The 22,544-nt window shown below is 48.1% G+C and overlaps 12 non-coding genes and 1 pseudogene across 12 annotated transcripts; all 13 read left to right on the top strand.

The window, feature by feature from the left end:
- Positions 1-340: 340 nt before the first annotated feature.
- On the top strand, positions 341-531 carry LOC142730017 (U2 spliceosomal RNA). Its single transcript, XR_012878691.1, has one exon. It is a non-coding gene; the product is annotated as a U2 spliceosomal RNA (small nuclear RNA).
- A 1,276-nt stretch (positions 532-1,807) lies between these two features.
- Positions 1,808-1,998, top strand: LOC142730016 (U2 spliceosomal RNA). Its single transcript, XR_012878690.1, has one exon. It is a non-coding gene; the product is annotated as a U2 spliceosomal RNA (small nuclear RNA).
- Positions 1,999-3,282: 1,284 nt separating this feature from the next.
- Positions 3,283-3,473, top strand: LOC142730015 (U2 spliceosomal RNA). Its single transcript, XR_012878689.1, has one exon. It is a non-coding gene; the product is annotated as a U2 spliceosomal RNA (small nuclear RNA).
- Positions 3,474-4,757: 1,284 nt separating this feature from the next.
- LOC142729982 (U2 spliceosomal RNA) lies at positions 4,758-4,948 on the top strand. Its single transcript, XR_012878661.1, has one exon. It is a non-coding gene; the product is annotated as a U2 spliceosomal RNA (small nuclear RNA).
- Positions 4,949-6,264: 1,316 nt separating this feature from the next.
- On the top strand, positions 6,265-6,455 carry LOC142730013 (U2 spliceosomal RNA). Its single transcript, XR_012878687.1, has one exon. It is a non-coding gene; the product is annotated as a U2 spliceosomal RNA (small nuclear RNA).
- A 4,936-nt stretch (positions 6,456-11,391) lies between these two features.
- On the top strand, positions 11,392-11,582 carry LOC142730012 (U2 spliceosomal RNA). The gene has a single exon (XR_012878686.1). It is a non-coding gene; the product is annotated as a U2 spliceosomal RNA (small nuclear RNA).
- Positions 11,583-12,866: 1,284 nt separating this feature from the next.
- LOC142729986 (U2 spliceosomal RNA) lies at positions 12,867-13,070 on the top strand (annotated as a pseudogene).
- Positions 13,071-14,358: 1,288 nt separating this feature from the next.
- LOC142730011 (U2 spliceosomal RNA) lies at positions 14,359-14,549 on the top strand. The gene has a single exon (XR_012878685.1). It is a non-coding gene; the product is annotated as a U2 spliceosomal RNA (small nuclear RNA).
- A 1,284-nt stretch (positions 14,550-15,833) lies between these two features.
- On the top strand, positions 15,834-16,024 carry LOC142730010 (U2 spliceosomal RNA). Its single transcript, XR_012878684.1, has one exon. It is a non-coding gene; the product is annotated as a U2 spliceosomal RNA (small nuclear RNA).
- Positions 16,025-17,320: 1,296 nt separating this feature from the next.
- Positions 17,321-17,511, top strand: LOC142730009 (U2 spliceosomal RNA). Its single transcript, XR_012878683.1, has one exon. It is a non-coding gene; the product is annotated as a U2 spliceosomal RNA (small nuclear RNA).
- A 1,276-nt stretch (positions 17,512-18,787) lies between these two features.
- LOC142730008 (U2 spliceosomal RNA) lies at positions 18,788-18,978 on the top strand. Its single transcript, XR_012878682.1, has one exon. It is a non-coding gene; the product is annotated as a U2 spliceosomal RNA (small nuclear RNA).
- Positions 18,979-20,270: 1,292 nt separating this feature from the next.
- Positions 20,271-20,461, top strand: LOC142730006 (U2 spliceosomal RNA). The gene has a single exon (XR_012878681.1). It is a non-coding gene; the product is annotated as a U2 spliceosomal RNA (small nuclear RNA).
- A 1,284-nt stretch (positions 20,462-21,745) lies between these two features.
- Positions 21,746-21,936, top strand: LOC142729981 (U2 spliceosomal RNA). Its single transcript, XR_012878660.1, has one exon. It is a non-coding gene; the product is annotated as a U2 spliceosomal RNA (small nuclear RNA).
- The last annotated feature ends 608 nt before the right edge of the window (positions 21,937-22,544 follow it).

Here is a 22,544-nt window from a genome sequence, read left to right as displayed (position 1 = left end):
GACTGGATTACAGCTGATACAAGGTGTGAAGGAACAAGGGGTGGCTGTGGGCATGCACTTGCTGCCGCTGCCAGTGTTTATCTGCATGGCAGCAGGGCATTTGGGCGTTGCCAGGAAGGCGTTTTTATGTAGATTCCTCCTCTTTCAGCACTGCATTGTGGTGCAAGCAAAAGAAGCAAATCCTGTCTGGCTTCCTCTCCGGCCTTTATTCACCTCCCGTGTAGCTGTGAGTGTGTGAGCCTGCAGGGCCCCATGGAATTGCCTAGAAGTAGGCTGAATCGCTGCAAGGGCTGAACAGCAGTATCGGGCAGGCTCGGGCAACGCGCGGCCCGTTCGGGTTATCGCTTCTCGGCCTTTTGGCTAAGATCAAGTGTAGTATCTGTTCTTATCAGTTTAATATCTGATACGTCCCCTATCTGGGGACCATATATTAAATGGATTTTTAGAACAGGGAGATGGAAATAGAGCTTGCTCTGTCCACTCCACGCATTGACCTGGTATTGCAGTATTTCCAGGACCGGTGCACCCTTTCCTTATGTGTTGACTAAAAGCAGATTCCAAAAGTGTTTTTTGTCTTTGCTATTGTTTCTGTCTTTCTGAAGGGATCTCCCCTTTTAATCCCATTATTTCAACACCTGTTGGACAATGCATGAGTGATAATGAGCTCATTGATTAAATGCAATTAATGAATAGATTGCCACCTCTTGTTGTGTGTCGTCTGTGTTTCTGTGTTTCCGGCATTTCACATTGGAACACCTCATTCACCTTCCTTGTCTTCTCTCCGCCCTCCCTTTTAGGTAAGTTAAAGAGCTGCACCTGAGCCAGCCACTGATTGATTGATTGATTGATTGATTGATTGATTGATTGATGCAGCACAACAGTCAAATAGTGGAGTGGAGTAGGGGAACAGCAAACAGCCAATAAAGCAGCCCGCCCGCTCGCCTGCCCGCCACAATGGACCTACCTGTGTACACTAGATGGATGTGATGGAATGTACTGTCGTCCCTACATTTCAAGAAGAAGTAAGAATTGCAGTTGCAACAAAGCCTTGCTTGCCTACAAAGAGAGCAGCAATTTGGATTTGTTACTATGTTACCTAGAAGAATAACAAACTGTGCAAGGATGGAGGTTGTAGGAGCAAGGAGAAGTTGTCTGTAAAGTTGGTGGATGCCTATTTTCCATTTTGCAGTCCCTTGTCTCCCTCTTGTGGCCTCCTGGAGGCAACTAGCTGTGCAAAAAAAAGACAGCCTGGCGGCCGGCTGTTGCAGTGTTGCCCTCTCAGGCAACACTGAGTGACTGACTGAGCCTCACCGTCTTATATAAAGTTCAGACGGAACTTTGCACGTGTCATAGTGGAGCCCTCAGGATTCCAGAGCCAGCTTTCTGACATCATAATGGGGCCTCAGAGATAAAAGCCTGGGCCCAGGCAGTGTTGGTCAGTGCTGCTCAGCAGGCAGCACTGGACTGGACTGGATTACAGCTGATACAAGGTGTGAAGGAACAAGGGGTGGCTGTGGGCATGCACTTGCTGCCGCTGCCAGTGTTTATCTGCATGGCAGCAGGGCATTTGGGCGTTGCCAGGAAGGCGTTTTTATGTAGATTCCTCCTCTTTCAGCACTGCATTGTGGTGCAAGCAAAAGAAGCAAATCCTGTCTGGCTTCCTCTCCGGCCTTTATTCACCTCCCGTGTAGCTGTGAGTGTGTGAGCCTGCAGGGCCCCATGGAATTGCCTAGAAGTAGGCTGAATCGCTGCAAGGGCTGAACAGCAGTATCGGGCAGGCTCGGGCAACGCGCGGCCCGTTCGGGTTATCGCTTCTCGGCCTTTTGGCTAAGATCAAGTGTAGTATCTGTTCTTATCAGTTTAATATCTGATACGTCCCCTATCTGGGGACCATATATTAAATGGATTTTTAGAACAGGGAGATGGAAATAGAGCTTGCTCTGTCCACTCCACGCATTGACCTGGTATTGCAGTATTTCCAGGACCGGTGCACCCTTTCCTTATGTGTTGACTAAAAGCAGATTCCAAAAGTGTTTTTTGTCTTTGCTATTGTTTCTGTCTTTCTGAAGGGATCTCCCCTTTTAATCCCATTATTTCAACACCTGTTGGACAATGCATGAGTGATAATGAGCTCATTGATTAAATGCAATTAATGAATAGATTGCCACCTCTTGTTGTGTGTCGTCTGTGTTTCTGTGTTTCCGGCATTTCACATTGGAACACCTCATTCACCTTCCTTGTCTTCTCTCTGCCCTCCCTTTTAGGTAAGTTAAAGAGCTGCACCTGAGCCAGCCACTGATTGATTGATTGATTGATTGATTGATTGATTGATTGATTGATTGATGCAGCACAACAGTCAAATAGTGGAGTGGAGTAGGGGAACAGCAAACAGCCAATAAAGCAGCCCGCCCGCTCGCCTGCCCGCCACAATGGACCTACCTGTGTACACTAGATGGATGTGATGGAATGTACTGTCGTCCCTACATTTCAAGAAGAAGTAAGAATTGCAGTTGCAACAAAGCCTTGCTTGCCTACAAAGAGAGCAGCAATTTGGATTTGTTACTATGTTACCTAGAAGAATAACAAACTGTGCAAGGATGGAGGTTGTAGGAGCAAGGAGAAGTTGTCTGTAAAGTTGGTGGATGCCTATTTTCCATTTTGCAGTCCCTTGTCTCCCTCTTGTGGCCTCCTGGAGGCAACTAGCTGTGCAAAAAAAAGACAGCCTGGCGGCCGGCTGTTGCAGTGTTGCCCTCTCAGGCAACACTGAGTGACTGACTGAGCCTCACCGTCTTATATAAAGTTCAGACGGAACTTTGCACGTGTCATAGTGGAGCCCTCAGGATTCCAGAGCCAGCTTTCTGACATCATAATGGGGCCTCAGAGATAAAAGCCTGGGCCCAGGCAGTGTTGGTCAGTGCTGCTCAGCAGGCAGCACTGGACTGGACTGGATTACAGCTGATACAAGGTGTGAAGGAACAAGGGGTGGCTGTGGGCATGCACTTGCTGCCGCTGCCAGTGTTTATCTGCATGGCAGCAGGGCATTTGGGCGTTGCCAGGAAGGCGTTTTTATGTAGATTCCTCCTCTTTCAGCACTGCATTGTGGTGCAAGCAAAAGAAGCAAATCCTGTCTGGCTTCCTCTCCGGCCTTTATTCACCTCCCGTGTAGCTGTGAGTGTGTGAGCCTGCAGGGCCCCATGGAATTGCCTAGAAGTAGGCTGAATCGCTGCAAGGGCTGAACAGCAGTATCGGGCAGGCTCGGGCAACGCGCGGCCCGTTCGGGTTATCGCTTCTCGGCCTTTTGGCTAAGATCAAGTGTAGTATCTGTTCTTATCAGTTTAATATCTGATACGTCCCCTATCTGGGGACCATATATTAAATGGATTTTTAGAACAGGGAGATGGAAATAGAGCTTGCTCTGTCCACTCCACGCATTGACCTGGTATTGCAGTATTTCCAGGACCGGTGCACCCTTTCCTTATGTGTTGACTAAAAGCAGATTCCAAAAGTGTTTTTTGTCTTTGCTATTGTTTCTGTCTTTCTGAAGGGATCTCCCCTTTTAATCCCATTATTTCAACACCTGTTGGACAATGCATGAGTGATAATGAGCTCATTGATTAAATGCAATTAATGAATAGATTGCCACCTCTTGTTGTGTGTCGTCTGTGTTTCTGTGTTTCCGGCATTTCACATTGGAACACCTCATTCACCTTCCTTGTCTTCTCTCCGCCCTCCCTTTTAGGTAAGTTAAAGAGCTGCACCTGAGCCAGCCACTGATTGATTGATTGATTGATTGATTGATTGATTGATTGATTGATTGATGCAGCACAACAGTCAAATAGTGGAGTGGAGTAGGGGAACAGCAAACAGCCAATAAAGCAGCCCGCCCGCTCGCCTGCCCGCCACAATGGACCTACCTGTGTACACTAGATGGATGTGATGGAATGTACTGTCGTCCCTACATTTCAAGAAGAAGTAAGAATTGCAGTTGCAACAAAGCCTTGCTTGCCTACAAAGAGAGCAGCAATTTGGATTTGTTACTATGTTACCTAGAAGAATAACAAACTGTGCAAGGATGGAGGTTGTAGGAGCAAGGAGAAGTTGTCTGTAAAGTTGGTGGATGCCTATTTTCCATTTTGCAGTCCCTTGTCTCCCTCTTGTGGCCTCCTGGAGGCAACTAGCTGTGCAAAAAAAAGACAGCCTGGCGGCCGGCTGTTGCAGTGTTGCCCTCTCAGGCAACACTGAGTGACTGACTGAGCCTCACCGTCTTATATAAAGTTCAGACGGAACTTTGCACGTGTCATAGTGGAGCCCTCAGGATTCCAGAGCCAGCTTTCTGACATCATAATGGGGCCTCAGAGATAAAAGCCTGGGCCCAGGCAGTGTTGGTCAGTGCTGCTCAGCAGGCAGCACTGGACTGGACTGGATTACAGCTGATACAAGGTGTGAAGGAACAAGGGGTGGCTGTGGGCATGCACTTGCTGCCGCTGCCAGTGTTTATCTGCATGGCAGCAGGGCATTTGGGCGTTGCCAGGAAGGCGTTTTTATGTAGATTCCTCCTCTTTCAGCACTGCATTGTGGTGCAAGCAAAAGAAGCAAATCCTGTCTGGCTTCCTCTCCGGCCTTTATTCACCTCCCGTGTAGCTGTGAGTGTGTGAGCCTGCAGGGCCCCATGGAATTGCCTAGAAGTAGGCTGAATCGCTGCAAGGGCTGAACAGCAGTATCGGGCAGGCTCGGGCAACGCGCGGCCCGTTCGGGTTATCGCTTCTCGGCCTTTTGGCTAAGATCAAGTGTAGTATCTGTTCTTATCAGTTTAATATCGGATACGTCCCCTATCTGGGGACCATATATTAAAAGGATTTTTAGAACAGGGAGATGGAAATAGAGCTTGCTCTGTCCACTCCACGCATTGACCTGGTATTGCAGTATTTCCAGGACCGGTGCACCCTTTCCTTATGTGTTGACTAAAAGCAGATTCCAAAAGTGTTTTTTGTCTTTGCTATTGTTTCTGTCTTTCTGAAGGGATCTCCCCTTTTAATCCCATTATTTCAACACCTGTTGGACAATGCATGAGTGATAATGAGCTCATTGATTAAATGCAATTAATGAATAGATTGCCACCTCTTGTTGTGTGTCGTCTGTGTTTCTGTGTTTCCGGCATTTCACATTGGAACACCTCATTCACCTTCCTTGTCTTCTCTCCGCCCTCCCTTTTAGGTAAGTTAAAGAGCTGCACCTGAGCCAGCCACTGATTGATTGATTGATTGATTGATTGATTGATTGATTGATTGATTGATTGATTGATTGATTGATTGATTGATTGATTGATGCAGCACAACAGTCAAATAGTGGAGTGGAGTAGGGGAACAGCAAACAGCCAATAAAGCAGCCCGCCCGCTCGCCTGCCCGCCACAATGGACCTACCTGTGTACACTAGATGGATGTGATGGAATGTACTGTCGTCCCTACATTTCAAGAAGAAGTAAGAATTGCAGTTGCAACAAAGCCTTGCTTGCCTACAAAGAGAGCAGCAATTTGGATTTGTTACTATGTTACCTAGAAGAATAACAAACTGTGCAAGGATGGAGGTTGTAGGAGCAAGGAGAAGTTGTCTGTAAAGTTGGTGGATGCCTATTTTCCATTTTGCAGTCCCTTGTCTCCCTCCTGTGGCCTCCTGGAGGCAACTAGCTGTGCAAAAAAAAGACAGCCTGGCGGCCGGCTGTTGCAGTGTTGCCCTCTCAGGCAACACTGAGTGACTGACTGAGCCTCACCGTCTTATATAAAGTTCAGACGGAACTTTGCACGTGTCATAGTGGAGCCCTCAGGATTCCAGAGCCAGCTTTCTGACATCATAATGGGGCCTCAGAGATAAAAGCCTGGGCCCAGGCAGTGTTGGTCAGTGCTGCTCAGCAGGCAGCACTGGACTGGACTGGATTACAGCTGATACAAGGTGTGAAGGAACAAGGGGTGGCTGTGGGCATGCACTTGCTGCCGCTGCCAGTGTTTATCTGCATGGCAGCAGGGCATTTGGGCGTTGCCAGGAAGGCGTTTTTATGTAGATTCCTCCTCTTTCAGCACTGCATTGTGGTGCAAGCAAAAGAAGCAAATCCTGTCTGGCTTCCTCTCCGGCCTTTATTCACCTCCCGTGTAGCTGTGAGTGTGTGAGCCTGCAGGGCCCCATGGAATTGCCTAGAAGTAGGCTGAATCGCTGCAAGGGCTGAACAGCAGTATCGGGCAGGCTCGGGCAACGCGCGGCCCGTTCGGGTTATCGCTTCTCGGCCTTTTGGCTAAGATCAAGTGTAGTATCTGTTCTTATCAGTTTAATATCTGATACGTCCCCTATCTGGGGACCATATATTAAATGGATTTTTAGAACAGGGAGATGGAAATAGAGCTTGCTCTGTCCACTCCACGCATTGACCTGGTATTGCAGTATTTCCAGGACCGGTGCACCCTTTCCTTATGTGTTGACTAAAAGCAGATTCCAAAAGTGTTTTTTGTCTTTGCTATTGTTTCTGTCTTTCTGAAGGGATCTCCCCTTTTAATCCCATTATTTCAACACCTGTTGGACAATGCATGAGTGATAATGAGCTCATTGATTAAATGCAATTAATGAATAGATTGCCACCTCTTGTTGTGTGTCGTCTGTGTTTCTGTGTTTCCGGCATTTCACATTGGAACACCTCATTCACCTTCCTTGTCTTCTCTCCGCCCTCCCTTTTAGGTAAGTTAAAGAGCTGCACCTGAGCCAGCCACTGATTGATTGATTGATTGATTGATTGATTGATTGATTGATTGATTGATTGATTGATTGATGCAGCACAACAGTCAAATAGTGGAGTGGAGTAGGGGAACAGCAAACAGCCAATAAAGCAGCCCGCCCGCTCGCCTGCCCGCCACAATGGACCTACCTGTGTACACTAGATGGATGCAGGGGCGGACATACCGCATGTGCAGCCGGTGCAGCTGCACAAGGGCCCCGCGTGGGAAGGGGGCCCGTTCCTCTGCTGGCCGACTCAGTTCTCAGCTGCGCGATGCTGAGGACTGAGACAGAGGCCCGTGGACCACTGGCGTAGCTATAGGGGTCGCAGCGGTCGCAATTGCGACCGGGCCCCGAAGCCAGGGGGGCCCACGGCCCCCCGCACCACATCAATAAAAAGTTACTATAGTAACTCGGGCCGCGGGCCCCTGTTACTATAGTAACATACTTTACTTACCTTCCTGGTTCCGGATCGCAGCGGAGGTCCTGACGTCAGGCGCTGTGCGCAGCACATGACGTCACAGCGCTATGCGCCGCGCACAGCATCGAGACGACAGAACTCCCGCCGCGGCCGAAGAGGAAGGTAAGATAGCCCTGACTGGCGGGGTCCGACTCCTGGGACCCGCCAATCAGCTGTTTTGAAGGGGCCGCAGCACTCGTACGAGAGCTGCTCCCCTTCATTCCTGTCACTTCATTCCGGTCACACTGTGAATCGGTTTCGGCGATTCACAGTGTGGGCGAGTAGTGAAATGAAGGGGAAGCAGCTCTCGTACGAGTGCTGCGGCCCCTTCAAAACAGCTGATTTGCGGGTCCCGGGCGACACATCAGCTATTGATGGCCTATCCTGAGGATAGGCCATCAATGTTTAGGGACTGCACAACCCCTAAGCCTACGATGTAGCAGGCTTAGGGGGCCCATGAGACAGGATCACAGATTGTGTGATGCTGTCTGCTGGGCCCTGTATCTAAGCCAATCACATGGTAGGCTTAGATACATGGCCCATGCGTGATCCTGTCTGCTGGGCCCTGTATCTAAGCCTACCACACTGTAGGTTTAGATACAGGGCCCCAGCACACAGTAATCTTATACTGTATAAGATTACTGTCTGCTGGACCCTGTATCTAAGCCTACCTTGTGGTAGGCTTAGATACAGGGTCCCACAGACAGTATCACACATGGGCCCTGTATCTAAGCCTTAGGGTATGTGCACAGACACTAATTACGTCCGTAAGTGACGGATGTATTTCGGCCGCAAGTACCGGACCGAACACACTGCAGGGAGCCGGGCTCCTAGCGTCGTACTTATGTACGACGCTAGGAGTCCCTGCCTCGCTGTGGGACAACTGTCCCATACTGTAATCATGTTTTCAGTACCGGACAGTTGTCCGGCAGCGAGGCAGGGACTCCTAGCGTCGTACATAACTATGATGCTAGGAGCCCGGCTCCCTGCAGTGTGTTCGGTCCGGTACTTGCGGCCGAAATACGTCCGTCAATTCCGGACGTAATTAGTGTGTGTGCACATACCCTAACACATGTGTTACTAATCATTTTTTGTGTGTTTTCTTACAGGTTCGGTCGTTGGACTACGGCGGATTCCAGGACTACTTCGATGACAGCTTTTTTTTTTATTAATAAAATGGTTAATGAGGGTTGTGTTTTTTTTTTTTATTTCAATAAAATATTTTTTCTATGTCTTTGTGGTTTTTTTTAAACTATATTACTACCGCCTTAGTAATGGCCGCCGGCTGATTGACAGCATCCATTGCTAAGGCAGGGCTTAGTGTTAGCCGGTGCAGAGGCTAACACTAACCCCCTTTATTACCCCGGTACCCACCGCCACCAGGGGTGCTGGGAAGAGCCGGGTACGATCCAGTACCTGACCATCTGTAGTGATGGTCGGCCACTGGGGTGGCCGCAGGCTGGTATTATCAGGAGGGGAAAGGCCAGATACAGTGGCCCTTCCTACCCTGGTGATGCTAGGCTGCTGCTGCTTTATTGTATCTGGCTGGTTATGAAAATGGGGGGGACGCCACGTCATTTAAAAAATAATTGGAAAGAACGATGTCGGGTCCCCCCCAATTTTCATAACCAGCCAGATACAACACAGCAGCAGCAGGCAGCATTACAAGGGTGGGAAGGGCCACTGTTTTTGGCCTTCCCCAGCCTAATACTACCAGCCTGCGGCCACCCCGGTGCCTGCCCGTCACTACAGCTGGTCGGGTACTGGTTTGTACCCGGCTCTTCCCAGTACCCCTGGTGGCGGTGGGTACCGGGGTAATAATGGGGGTTAGTGTAGACTCTGCACCGGCTAACATTAAGCCTCGCCTTAGTAATGGAGGTTGTCAATCAGCCAGCGGCCATTACTAAGGCGGTGATAATAAAGTTTAAAAAGATACAAGCACATAGAAATTTTTTTTATTGAAATAAAAACACAACCCTCATTAACCATTTTATTGAGAATAAAAAAAACGCCGTCATTGAAGTCCTCGTATCCGAAGTCCAACAACCGAACCTGTAAAAAAAACACAAACACACAAAAATAATCAGTAACACATAAAGAAGCAAAATTATTATTCTTACCTTTCCTGGGTCCAGCGCTGGAGCCGCAATGTCAGCGAGCTGGGCCCTGTATCTAATCCTATCATGTGTGATACAGTCTGCTGAGCTGTGTATCTAATCCAATCATGTATGATACTGTGCTGGGCCCTATATCTAATCCGATCATGTGTGATACTGTCTGCTGAGCCACTGTATCTAATCCTATCATGTGTGATACTGTCTGCTGAGCCACTGTATCTAATCCTATAATGTGTGGTACTGTCTGCTGAGCCACTGTATCTAATCCTATCATGTGTGATACTGTCTGCTGAGCCACTGTATCTAATCCTATCATGTGTGGTACTGTCTGCTGAGCCACTGTATCTAATCCTATCATGTGTGGTACTGTCTGCTGAGCCACTGTATCTAATCCTATCATGTGTGATACTGTCTGCTGGGCCACTGTATCTAATCCTATCATGTGTGATACTGTCTGCTGAGCTGTGTATCTAATCCTATCATGTGTGATACTGCCTTCTGAGCCACTGTATCTAATCCTATCATGTGTGATACTGTCTGCTCAGCCACTGTATCTAATCCTATCCATAGTTTATAGGGTCGTAGTGCTATAGATATGCTATGCTGTCTCCTATACACACACTTTTTTTTGGGGCGGACACATATGTATTGGGGCTATTTCCCGGACATTTTAAGCCCTGAGGGTATGTTCACACGGCAGCGTCTGTTACGGCTGAAATTACTGTGCTGTTTTCAGGAGAAAACAGCACCGTAATTTCAGCCGTAATGGCATGTGCAGGCGTCTTTTGCTGCGTCCACTACGGAAGTAATTGAAGCTGGTTTTCCATGGAGTCCATGGAAAACGGCTCCATTTACATCTGAAGAAGTGACAGGCAGTTTTTTACGCGCCGCCTTTCGACAGCGGCGCGTAAAAAAAAATGACCATCGGCACAGAACATCGTAAGACCCATTCAAATGAATGGGCAGATGTTTTCCGACGCTTTTGAGCCGCATTTTCGGATGTAATTCAATGCTAAAACGCCCAAATTACGTCCGTAAATAGTGTGTGTGTGAACCCAGCCTTAGTGACGCCCCGGCTGCTAGTGCTGCATTGTTGGGTCACTTAGGAGACCCAGCGATGCAGCTGAAAGCGGACCGTTGGCCATGAGAAGTTTGCGGGGTGGGGGGGGGGGGGGCCCTGGCACATTATCTGCACAGGGGCCTTTTGCAGTCTGTGTCCGCCACTGGATGGATGTGATGGAATGTACTGTCGTCCCTACATTTCAAGAAGAAGTAAGAATTGCAGTTGCAACAAAGCCTTGCTTGCCTACAAAGAGAGCAGCAATTTGGATTTGTTACTATGTTACCTAGAAGAATAACAAACTGTGCAAGGATGGAGGTTGTAGGAGCAAGGAGAAGTTGTCTGTAAAGTTGGTGGATGCCTATTTTCCATTTTGCAGTCCCTTGTCTCCCTCCTGTGGCCTCCTGGAGGCAACTAGCTGTGCAAAAAAAAGACAGCCTGGCGGCCGGCTGTTGCAGTGTTGCCCTCTCAGGCAACACTGAGTGACTGACTGAGCCTCACCGTCTTATATAAAGTTCAGACGGAACTTTGCACGTGTCATAGTGGAGCCCTCAGGATTCCAGAGCCAGCTTTCTGACATCATAATGGGGCCTCAGAGATAAAAGCCTGGGCCCAGGCAGTGTTGGTCAGTGCTGCTCAGCAGGCAGCACTGGACTGGACTGGATTACAGCTGATACAAGGTGTGAAGGAACAAGGGGTGGCTGTGGGCATGCACTTGCTGCCGCTGCCAGTGTTTATCTGCATGGCAGCAGGGCATTTGGGCGTTGCCAGGAAGGCGTTTTTATGTAGATTCCTCCTCTTTCAGCACTGCATTGTGGTGCAAGCAAAAGAAGCAAATCCTGTCTGGCTTCCTCTCCGGCCTTTATTCACCTCCCGTGTAGCTGTGAGTGTGTGAGCCTGCAGGGCCCCATGGAATTGCCTAGAAGTAGGCTGAATCGCTGCAAGGGCTGAACAGCAGTATCGGGCAGGCTCGGGCAACGCGCGGCCCGTTCGGGTTATCGCTTCTCGGCCTTTTGGCTAAGATCAAGTGTAGTATCTGTTCTTATCAGTTTAATATCTGATACGTCCCCTATCTGGGGACCATATATTAAATGGATTTTTAGAACAGGGAGATGGAAATAGAGCTTGCTCTGTCCACTCCACGCATTGACCTGGTATTGCAGTATTTCCAGGACCGGTGCACCCTTTCCTTATGTGTTGACTAAAAGCAGATTCCAAAAGTGTTTTTTGTCTTTGCTATTGTTTCTGTCTTTCTGAAGGGATCTCCCCTTTTAATCCCATTATTTCAACACCTGTTGGACAATGCATGAGTGATAATGAGCTCATTGATTAAATGCAATTAATGAATAGATTGCCACCTCTTGTTGTGTGTCGTCTGTGTTTCTGTGTTTCCGGCATTTCACATTGGAACACCTCATTCACCTTCCTTGTCTTCTCTCCGCCCTCCCTTTTAGGTAAGTTAAAGAGCTGCACCTGAGCCAGCCACTGATTGATTGATTGATTGATTGATTGATTGATTGATTGATTGATTGATGCAGCACAACAGTCAAATAGTGGAGTGGAGTAGGGGAACAGCAAACAGCCAATAAAGCAGCCCGCCCGCTCGCCTGCCCGCCACAATGGACCTACCTGTGTACACTAGATGGATGTGATGGAATGTACTGTCGTCCCTACATTTCAAGAAGAAGTAAGAATTGCAGTTGCAACAAAGCCTTGCTTGCCTACAAAGAGAGCAGCAATTTGGATTTGTTACTATGTTACCTAGAAGAATAACAAACTGTGCAAGGATGGAGGTTGTAGGAGCAAGGAGAAGTTGTCTGTAAAGTTGGTGGATGCCTATTTTCCATTTTGCAGTCCCTTGTCTCCCTCTTGTGGCCTCCTGGAGGCAACTAGCTGTGCAAAAAAAAGACAGCCTGGCGGCCGGCTGTTGTAGTGTTGCCCTCTCAGGCAATACTGAGTGACTGACTGAGCCTCACCGTCTTATATAAAGTTCAGACGGAACTTTGCACGTGTCATAGTGGAGCCCTCAGGATTCCAGAGCCAGCTTTCTGACATCATAATGGGGCCTCAGAGATAAAAGCCTGGGCCCAGGCAGTGTTGGTCAGTGCTGCTCAGCAGGCAGCACTGGACTGGACTGGATTACAGCTGATACAAGGTGTGAAGGAACAAGGGGTGGCTGTGGGCATGCACTTGCTGCCGCTGCCAGTGTTTATCTGCATGGCAGCAGGGCATTTGGGCGTTGCCAGGAAGGCATTTTTATGTAGATTCCTCCTCTTTCAGCACTGCATTGTGGTGCAAGCAAAAGAAGCAAATCCTGTCTGGCTTCCTCTCCGGCCTTTATTCACCTCCCGTGTAGCTGTGAGTGTGTGAGCCTGCAGGGCCCCATGGAATTGCCTAGAAGTAGGCTGAATCGCTGCAAGGGCTGAACAGCAGTATCGGGCAGGCTCGGGCAACGCGCGGCCCGTTCGGGTTATCGCTTCTCGGCCTTTTGGCTAAGATCAAGTGTAGTATCTGTTCTTATCAGTTTAATATCTGATACGTCCCCTATCTGGGGACCATATATGGGGACCATATATTAAATGGATTTTTAGAACAGGGAGATGGAAATAGAGCTTGCTCTGTCCACTCCACGCATTGACCTGGTATTGCAGTATTTCTAGGACCGGTGCACCCTTTCCTTATGTGTTGACTAAAAGCAGATTCCAAAAGTGTTTTTTGTCTTTGCTATTGTTTCTGTCTTTCTGAAGGGATCTCCCCTTTTAATCCCATTATTTCAACACCTGTTGGACAATGCATGAGTGATAATGAGCTCATTGATTAAATGCAATTAATGAATAGATTGCCACCTCTTGTTGTGTGTCGTCTGTGTTTCTGTGTTTCCGGCATTTCACATTGGAACACCTCATTCACCTTCCTTGTCTTCTCTCCGCCCTCCCTTTTAGGTAAGTTAAAGAGCTGCACCTGAGCCAGCCACTGATTGATTGATTGATTGATTGATTGATTGATTGATTGATTGATTGATTGATGCAGCACAACAGTCAAATAGTGGAGTGGAGTAGGGGAACAGCAAACAGCCAATAAAGCAGCCCGCCCGCTCGCCTGCCCGCCACAATGGACCTACCTGTGTACACTAGATGGATGTGATGGAATGTACTGTCGTCCCTACATTTCAAGAAGAAGTAAGAATTGCAGTTGCAACAAAGCCTTGCTTGCCTACAAAGAGAGCAGCAATTTGGATTTGTTACTATGTTACCTAGAAGAATAACAAACTGTGCAAGGATGGAGGTTGTAGGAGCAAGGAGAAGTTGTCTGTAAAGTTGGTGGATGCCTATTTTCCATTTTGCAGTCCCTTGTCTCCCTCTTGTGGCCTCCTGGAGGCAACTAGCTGTGCAAAAAAAAGACAGCCTGGCGGCCGGCTGTTGCAGTGTTGCCCTCTCAGGCAACACTGAGTGACTGACTGAGCCTCACCGTCTTATATAAAGTTCAGACGGAACTTTGCACGTGTCATAGTGGAGCCCTCAGGATTCCAGAGCCAGCTTTCTGACATCATAATGGGGCCTCAGAGATAAAAGCCTGGGCCCAGGCAGTGTTGGTCAGTGCTGCTCAGCAGGCAGCACTGGACTGGACTGGATTACAGCTGATACAAGGTGTGAAGGAACAAGGGGTGGCTGTGGGCATGCACTTGCTGCCGCTGCCAGTGTTTATCTGCATGGCAGCAGGGCATTTGGGCGTTGCCAGGAAGGCGTTTTTATGTAGATTCCTCCTCTTTCAGCACTGCATTGTGGTGCAAGCAAAAGAAGCAAATCCTGTCTGGCTTCCTCTCCGGCCTTTATTCACCTCCCGTGTAGCTGTGAGTGTGTGAGCCTGCAGGGCCCCATGGAATTGCCTAGAAGTAGGCTGAATCGCTGCAAGGGCTGAACAGCAGTATCGGGCAGGCTCGGGCAACGCGCGGCCCGTTCGGGTTATCGCTTCTCGGCCTTTTGGCTAAGATCAAGTGTAGTATCTGTTCTTATCAGTTTAATATCTGATACGTCCCCTATCTGGGGACCATATATTAAATGGATTTTTAGAACAGGGAGATGGAAATAGAGCTTGCTCTGTCCACTCCACGCATTGACCTGGTATTGCAGTATTTCCAGGACCGGTGCACCCTTTCCTTATGTGTTGACTAAAAGCAGATTCCAAAAGTGTTTTTTGTCTTTGCTATTGTTTCTGTCTTTCTGAAGGGATCTCCCCTTTTAATCCCATTATTTCAACACCTGTTGGACAATGCATGAGTGATAATGAGCTCATTGATTAAATGCAATTAATGAATAGATTGCCACCTCTTGTTGTGTGTCGTCTGTGTTTCTGTGTTTCCGGCATTTCACATTGGAACACCTCATTCACCTTCCTTGTCTTCTCTCCGCCCTCCCTTTTAGGTAAGTTAAAGAGCTGCACCTGAGCCAGCCACTGATTGATTGCTTGATTGATTGATTGATTGATTGATTGATTGATTGATGCAGCACAACAGTCAAATAGTGGAGTGGAGTAGGGGAACAGCAAACAGCCAATAAAGCAGCCCGCCCGCTCGCCTGCCCGCCACAATGGACCTACCTGTGTACACTAGATGGATGTGATGGAATGTACTGTCGTCCCTACATTTCAAGAAGAAGTAAGAATTGCAGTTGCAACAAAGCCTTGCTTGCCTACAAAGAGAGCAGCAATTTGGATTTGTTACTATGTTACCTAGAAGAATAACAAACTGTGCAAGGATGGAGGTTGTAGGAGCAAGGAGAAGTTGTCTGTAAAGTTGGTGGATGCCTATTTTCCATTTTGCAGTCCCTTGTCTCCCTCTTGTGGCCTCCTGGAGGCAACTAGCTGTGCAAAAAAAAGACAGCCTGGCGGCCGGCTGTTGCAGTGTTGCCCTCTCAGGCAACACTGAGTGACTGACTGAGCCTCACCGTCTTATATAAAGTTCAGACGGAACTTTGCACGTGTCATAGTGGAGCCCTCAGGATTCCAGAGCCAGCTTTCTGACATCATAATGGGGCCTCAGAGATAAAAGCCTGGGCCCAGGCAGTGTTGGTCAGTGCTGCTCAGCAGGCAGCACTGGACTGGACTGGATTACAGCTGATACAAGGTGTGAAGGAACAAGGGGTGGCTGTGGGCATGCACTTGCTGCCACTGCCAGTGTTTATCTGCATGGCAGCAGGGCATTTGGGCGTTGCCAGGAAGGCATTTTTATGTAGATTCCTCCTCTTTCAGCACTGCATTGTGGTGCAAGCAAAAGAAGCAAATCCTGTCTGGCTTCCTCTCCGGCCTTTATTCACCTCCCGTGTAGCTGTGAGTGTGTGAGCCTGCAGGGCCCCATGGAATTGCCTAGAAGTAGGCTGAATCGCTGCAAGGGCTGAACAGCAGTATCGGGCAGGCTCGGGCAACGCGCGGCCCGTTCGGGTTATCGCTTCTCGGCCTTTTGGCTAAGATCAAGTGTAGTATCTGTTCTTATCAGTTTAATATCTGATACGTCCCCTATCTGGGGACCATATATTAAATGGATTTTTAGAACAGGGAGATGGAAATAGAGCTTGCTCTGTCCACTCCACGCATTGACCTGGTATTGCAGTATTTCCAGGACCGGTGCACCCTTTCCTTATGTGTTGACTAAAAGCAGATTCCAAAAGTGTTTTTTGTCTTTGCTATTGTTTCTGTCTTTCTGAAGGGATCTCCCCTTTTAATCCCATTATTTCAACACCTGTTGGACAATGCATGAGTGATAATGAGCTCATTGATTAAATGCAATTAATGAATAGATTGCCACCTCTTGTTGTGTGTCGTCTGTGTTTCTGTGTTTCCGGCATTTCACATTGGAACACCTCATTCACCTTCCTTGTCTTCTCTCTGCCCTCCCTTTTAGGTAAGTTAAAGAGCTGCACCTGAGCCAGCCACTGATTGATTGATTGATTGATTGATTGATTGATTGATTGATTGATTGATTGATTGATTGATGCAGCACAACAGTCAAATAGTGGAGTGGAGTAGGGGAACAGCAAACAGTCAATAAAGCAGCCCGCCCGCTCGCCTGCCCGCCACAATGGACCTACCTGTGTACACTAGATGGATGTGATGGAATGTACTGTCGTCCCTACATTTCAAGAAGAAGTAAGAATTGCAGTTGCAACAAAGCCTTGCTTGCCTACAAAGAGAGCAGCAATTTGGATTTGTTACTATGTTACCTAGAAGAATAACAAACTGTGCAAGGATGGAGGTTGTAGGAGCAAGGAGAAGTTGTCTGTAAAGTTGGTGGATGCCTATTTTCCATTTTGCAGTCCCTTGTCTCCCTCTTGTGGCCTCCTGGAGACAACTAGCTGTGCAAAAAAAAGACAGCCTGGCGGCCGGCTGTTGCAGTGTTGCCCTCTCAGGCAACACTGAGTGACTGACTGAGCCTCACCGTCTTATATAAAGTTCAGACGGAACTTTGCACGTGTCATAGTGGAGCCCTCAGGATTCCAGAGCCAGCTTTCTGACATCATAATGGGGCCTCAGAGATAAAAGCCTGGGCCCAGGCAGTGTTGGTCAGTGCTGCTCAGCAGGCAGCACTGGACTGGACTGGATTACAGCTGATACAAGGTGTGAAGGAACAAGGGGTGGCTGTGGGCATGCACTTGCTGCCGCTGCCAGTGTTTATCTGCATGGCAGCAGGGCATTTGGGCGTTGCCAGGAAGGCGTTTTTATGTAGATTCCTCCTCTTTCAGCACTGCATTGTGGTGCAAGCAAAAGAAGCAAATCCTGTCTGGCTTCCTCTCCGGCCTTTATTCACCTCCCGTGTAGCTGTGAGTGTGTGAGCCTGCAGGGCCCCATGGAATTGCCTAGAAGTAGGCTGAATCGCTGCAAGGGCTGAACAGCAGTATCGGGCAGGCTCGGGCAACGCGCGGCCCGTTCGGGTTATCGCTTCTCGGCCTTTTGGCTAAGATCAAGTGTAGTATCTGTTCTTATCAGTTTAATATCTGATACGTCCCCTATCTGGGGACCATATATTAAATGGATTTTTAGAACAGGGAGATGGAAATAGAGCTTGCTCTGTCCACTCCACGCATTGACCTGGTATTGCAGTATTTCCAGGACCGGTGCACCCTTTCCTTATGTGTTGACTAAAAGCAGATTCCAAAAGTGTTTTTTGTCTTTGCTATTGTTTCTGTCTTTCTGAAGGGATCTCCCCTTTTAATCCCATTATTTCAACACCTGTTGGACAATGCATGAGTGATAATGAGCTCATTGATTAAATGCAATTAATGAATAGATTGCCACCTCTTGTTGTGTGTCGTCTGTGTTTCTGTGTTTCCGGCATTTCACATTGGAACACCTCATTCACCTTCCTTGTCTTCTCTCCGCCCTCCCTTTTAGGTAAGTTAAAGAGCTGCACCTGAGCCAGCCACTGATTGATTGATTGATTGATTGATTGATTGATTGATTGATGCAGCACAACAGTCAAATAGTGGAGTGGAGTAGGGGAACAGCAAACAGCCAATAAAGCAGCCCGCCCGCTCGCCTGCCCGCCACAATGGACCTACCTGTGTACACTAGATGGATGTGATGGAATGTACTGTCGTCCCTACATTTCAAGAAGAAGTAAGAATTGCAGTTGCAACAAAGCCTTGCTTGCCTACAAAGAGAGCAGCAATTTGGATTTGTTACTATGTTACCTAGAAGAATAACAAACTGTGCAAGGATGGAGGTTGTAGGAGCAAGGAGAAGTTGTCTGTAAAGTTGGTGGATGCCTATTTTCCATTTTGCAGTCCCTTGTCTCCCTCTTGTGGCCTCCTGGAGGCAACTAGCTGTGCAAAAAAAAGACAGCCTGGCGGCCGGCTGTTGCAGTGTTGCCCTCTCAGGCAACACTGAGTGACTGACTGAGCCTCACCGTCTTATATAAAGTTCAGACGGAACTTTGCACGTGTCATAGTGGAGCCCTCAGGATTCCAGAGCCAGCTTTCTGACATCATAATGGGGCCTCAGAGATAAAAGCCTGGGCCCAGGCAGTGTTGGTCAGTGCTGCTCAGCAGGCAGCACTGGACTGGACTGGATTACAGCTGATACAAGGTGTGAAGGAACAAGGGGTGGCTGTGGGCATGCACTTGCTGCCGCTGCCAGTGTTTATCTGCATGGCAGCAGGGCATTTGGGCGTTGCCAGGAAGGCGTTTTTATGTAGATTCCTCCTCTTTCAGCACTGCATTGTGGTGCAAGCAAAAGAAGCAAATCCTGTCTGGCTTCCTCTCCGGCCTTTATTCACCTCCCGTGTAGCTGTGAGTGTGTGAGCCTGCAGGGCCCCATGGAATTGCCTAGAAGTAGGCTGAATCGCTGCAAGGGCTGAACAGCAGTATCGGGCAGGCTCGGGCAACGCGCGGCCCGTTCGGGTTATCGCTTCTCGGCCTTTTGGCTAAGATCAAGTGTAGTATCTGTTCTTATCAGTTTAATATCTGATACGTCCCCTATCTGGGGACCATATATTAAATGGATTTTTAGAACAGGGAGATGGAAATAGAGCTTGCTCTGTCCACTCCACGCATTGACCTGGTATTGCAGTATTTCCAGGACCGGTGCACCCTTTCCTTATGTGTTGACTAAAAGCAGATTCCAAAAGTGTTTTTTGTCTTTGCTATTGTTTCTGTCTTTCTGAAGGGATCTCCCCTTTTAATCCCATTATTTCAACACCTGTTGGACAATGCATGAGTGATAATGAGCTCATTGATTAAATGCAATTAATGAATAGATTGCCACCTCTTGTTGTGTGTCGTCTGTGTTTCTGTGTTTCCGGCATTTCACATTGGAACACCTCATTCACCTTCCTTGTCTTCTCTCCGCCCTCCCTTTTAGGTAAGTTAAAGAGCTGCACCTGAGCCAGCCACTGATTGATTGCTTGATTGATTGATTGATTGATTGATTGATTGATTGATTGATTGATGCAGCACAACAGTCAAATAGTGGAGTGGAGTAGGGGAACAGCAAACAGCCAATAAAGCAGCCCGCCCGCTCGCCTGCCCACCACAATGGACCTACCTGTGTACACTAGATGGATGTGATGGAATGTACTGTCGTCCCTACATTTCAAGAAGAAGTAAGAATTGCAGTTGCAACAAAGCCTTGCTTGCCTACAAAGAGAGCAGCAATTTGGATTTGTTACTATGTTACCTAGAAGAATAACAAACTGTGCAAGGATGGAGGTTGTAGGAGCAAGGAGAAGTTGTCTGTAAAGTTGGTGGATGCCTATTTTCCATTTTGCAGTCCCTTGTCTCCCTCTTGTGGCCTCCTGGAGGCAACTAGCTGTGCAAAAAAAAGACAGCCTGGCGGCCGGCTGTTGCAGTGTTGCCCTCTCAGGCAACACTGAGTGACTGACTGAGCCTCACCGTCTTATATAAAGTTCAGACGGAACTTTGCACGTGTCATAGTGGAGCCCTCAGGATTCCAGAGCCAGCTTTCTGACATCATAATGGGGCCTCAGAGATAAAAGCCTGGGCCCAGGCAGTGTTGGTCAGTGCTGCTCAGCAGGCAGCACTGGACTGGACTGGATTACAGCTGATACAAGGTGTGAAGGAACAAGGGGTGGCTGTGGGCATGCACTTGCTGCCACTGCCAGTGTTTATCTGCATGGCAGCAGGGCATTTGGGCGTTGCCAGGAAGGCGTTTTTATGTAGATTCCTCCTCTTTCAGCACTGCATTGTGGTGCAAGCAAAAGAAGCAAATCCTGTCTGGCTTCCTCTCCGGCCTTTATTCACCTCCCGTGTAGCTGTGAGTGTGTGAGCCTGCAGGGCCCCATGGAATTGCCTAGAAGTAGGCTGAATCGCTGCAAGGGCTGAACAGCAGTATCGGGCAGGCTCGGGCAACGCGCGGCCCGTTCGGGTTATCGCTTCTCGGCCTTTTGGCTAAGATCAAGTGTAGTATCTGTTCTTATCAGTTTAATATCTGATACGTCCCCTATCTGGGGACCATATATTAAATGGATTTTTAGAACAGGGAGATGGAAATAGAGCTTGCTCTGTCCACTCCACGCATTGACCTGGTATTGCAGTATTTCCAGGACCGGTGCACCCTTTCCTTATGTGTTGACTAAAAGCAGATTCCAAAAGTGTTTTTTGTCTTTGCTATTGTTTCTGTCTTTCTGAAGGGATCTCCCCTTTTAATCCCATTATTTCAACACCTGTTGGACAATGCATGAGTGATAATGAGCTCATTGATTAAATGCAATTAATGAATAGATTGCCACCTCTTGTTGTGTGTCGTCTGTGTTTCTGTGTTTCCGGCATTTCACATTGGAACACCTCATTCACCTTCCTTGTCTTCTCTCCGCCCTCCCTTTTAGGTAAGTTAAAGAGCTGCACCTGAGCCAGCCACTGATTGATTGATTGATTGATTGATTGATTGATTGATTGATTGATTGATGCAGCACAACAGTCAAATAGTGGAGTGGAGTAGGGGAACAGCAAACAGCCAATAAAGCAGCCCGCCCGCTCGCCTGCCCGCCACAATGGACCTACCTGTGTACACTAGATGGATGTGATGGAATGTACTGTCGTCCCTACATTTCAAGAAGAAGTAAGAATTGCAGTTGCAACAAAGCCTTGCTTGCCTACAAAGAGAGCAGCAATTTGGATTTGTTACTATGTTACCTAGAAGAATAACAAACTGTGCAAGGATGGAGGTTGTAGGAGCAAGGAGAAGTTGTCTGTAAAGTTGGTGGATGCCTATTTTCCATTTTGCAGTCCCTTGTCTCCCTCTTGTGGCCTCCTGGAGGCAACTAGCTGTGCAAAAAAAAGACAGCCTGGCGGCCGGCTGTTGCAGTGTTGCCCTCTCAGGCAACACTGAGTGACTGACTGAGCCTCACCGTCTTATATAAAGTTCAGACGGAACTTTGCACGTGTCATAGTGGAGCCCTCAGGATTCCAGAGCCAGCTTTCTGACATCATAATGGGGCCTCAGAGATAAAAGCCTGGGCCCAGGCAGTGTTGGTCAGTGCTGCTCAGCAGGCAGCACTGGACTGGACTGGATTACAGCTGATACAAGGTGTGAAGGAACAAGGGGTGGCTGTGGGCATGCACTTGCTGCCGCTGCCAGTGTTTATCTGCATGGCAGCAGGGCATTTGGGCGTTGCCAGGAAGGCGTTTTTATGTAGATTCCTCCTCTTTCAGCACTGCATTGTGGTGCAAGCAAAAGAAGCAAATCCTGTCTGGCTTCCTCTCCGGCCTTTATTCACCTCCCGTGTAGCTGTGAGTGTGTGAGCCTGCAGGGCCCCATGGAATTGCCTAGAAGTAGGCTGAATCGCTGCAAGGGCTGAACAGCAGTATCGGGCAGGCTCGGGCAACGCGCGGCCCGTTCGGGTTATCGCTTCTCGGCCTTTTGGCTAAGATCAAGTGTAGTATCTGTTCTTATCAGTTTAATATCGGATACGTCCCCTATCTGGGGACCATATATTAAATGGATTTTTAGAACAGGGAGATGGAAATAGAGCTTGCTCTGTCCACTCCACGCATTGACCTGGTATTGCAGTATTTCCAGGACCGGTGCACCCTTTCCTTATGTGTTGACTAAAAGCAGATTCCAAAAGTGTTTTTTGTCTTTGCTATTGTTTCTGTCTTTCTGAAGGGATCTCCCCTTTTAATCCCATTATTTCAACACCTGTTGGACAATGCATGAGTGATAATGAGCTCATTGATTAAATGCAATTAATGAATAGATTGCCACCTCTTGTTGTGTGTCGTCTGTGTTTCTGTGTTTCCGGCATTTCACATTGGAACACCTCATTCACCTTCCTTGTCTTCTCTCCGCCCTCCCTTTTAGGTAAGTTAAAGAGCTGCACCTGAGCCAGCCACTGATTGATTGATTGATTGATTGATTGATTGATTGATTGATTGATTGATTGATTGATTGATGCAGCACAACAGTCAAATAGTGGAGTGGAGTAGGGGAACAGCAAACAGCCAATAAAGCAGCCCGCCCGCTCGCCTGCCCGCCACAATGGACCTACCTGTGTACACTAGATGGATGTGATGGAATGTACTGTCGTCCCTACATTTCAAGAAGAAGTAAGAATTGCAGTTGCAACAAAGCCTTGCTTGCCTACAAAGAGAGCAGCAATTTGGATTTGTTACTATGTTACCTAGAAGAATAACAAACTGTGCA

Source organism: Rhinoderma darwinii, unplaced genomic scaffold, assembly GCF_050947455.1.
Source record: "Rhinoderma darwinii isolate aRhiDar2 unplaced genomic scaffold, aRhiDar2.hap1 Scaffold_737, whole genome shotgun sequence".
NCBI classification, from domain to species: Eukaryota; Metazoa; Chordata; class Amphibia; order Anura; family Rhinodermatidae; genus Rhinoderma; species Rhinoderma darwinii.
The sequence above is the reverse complement of the archived record's forward strand: the minus strand, read 5'-3'. Positions and strand labels throughout refer to the sequence as shown.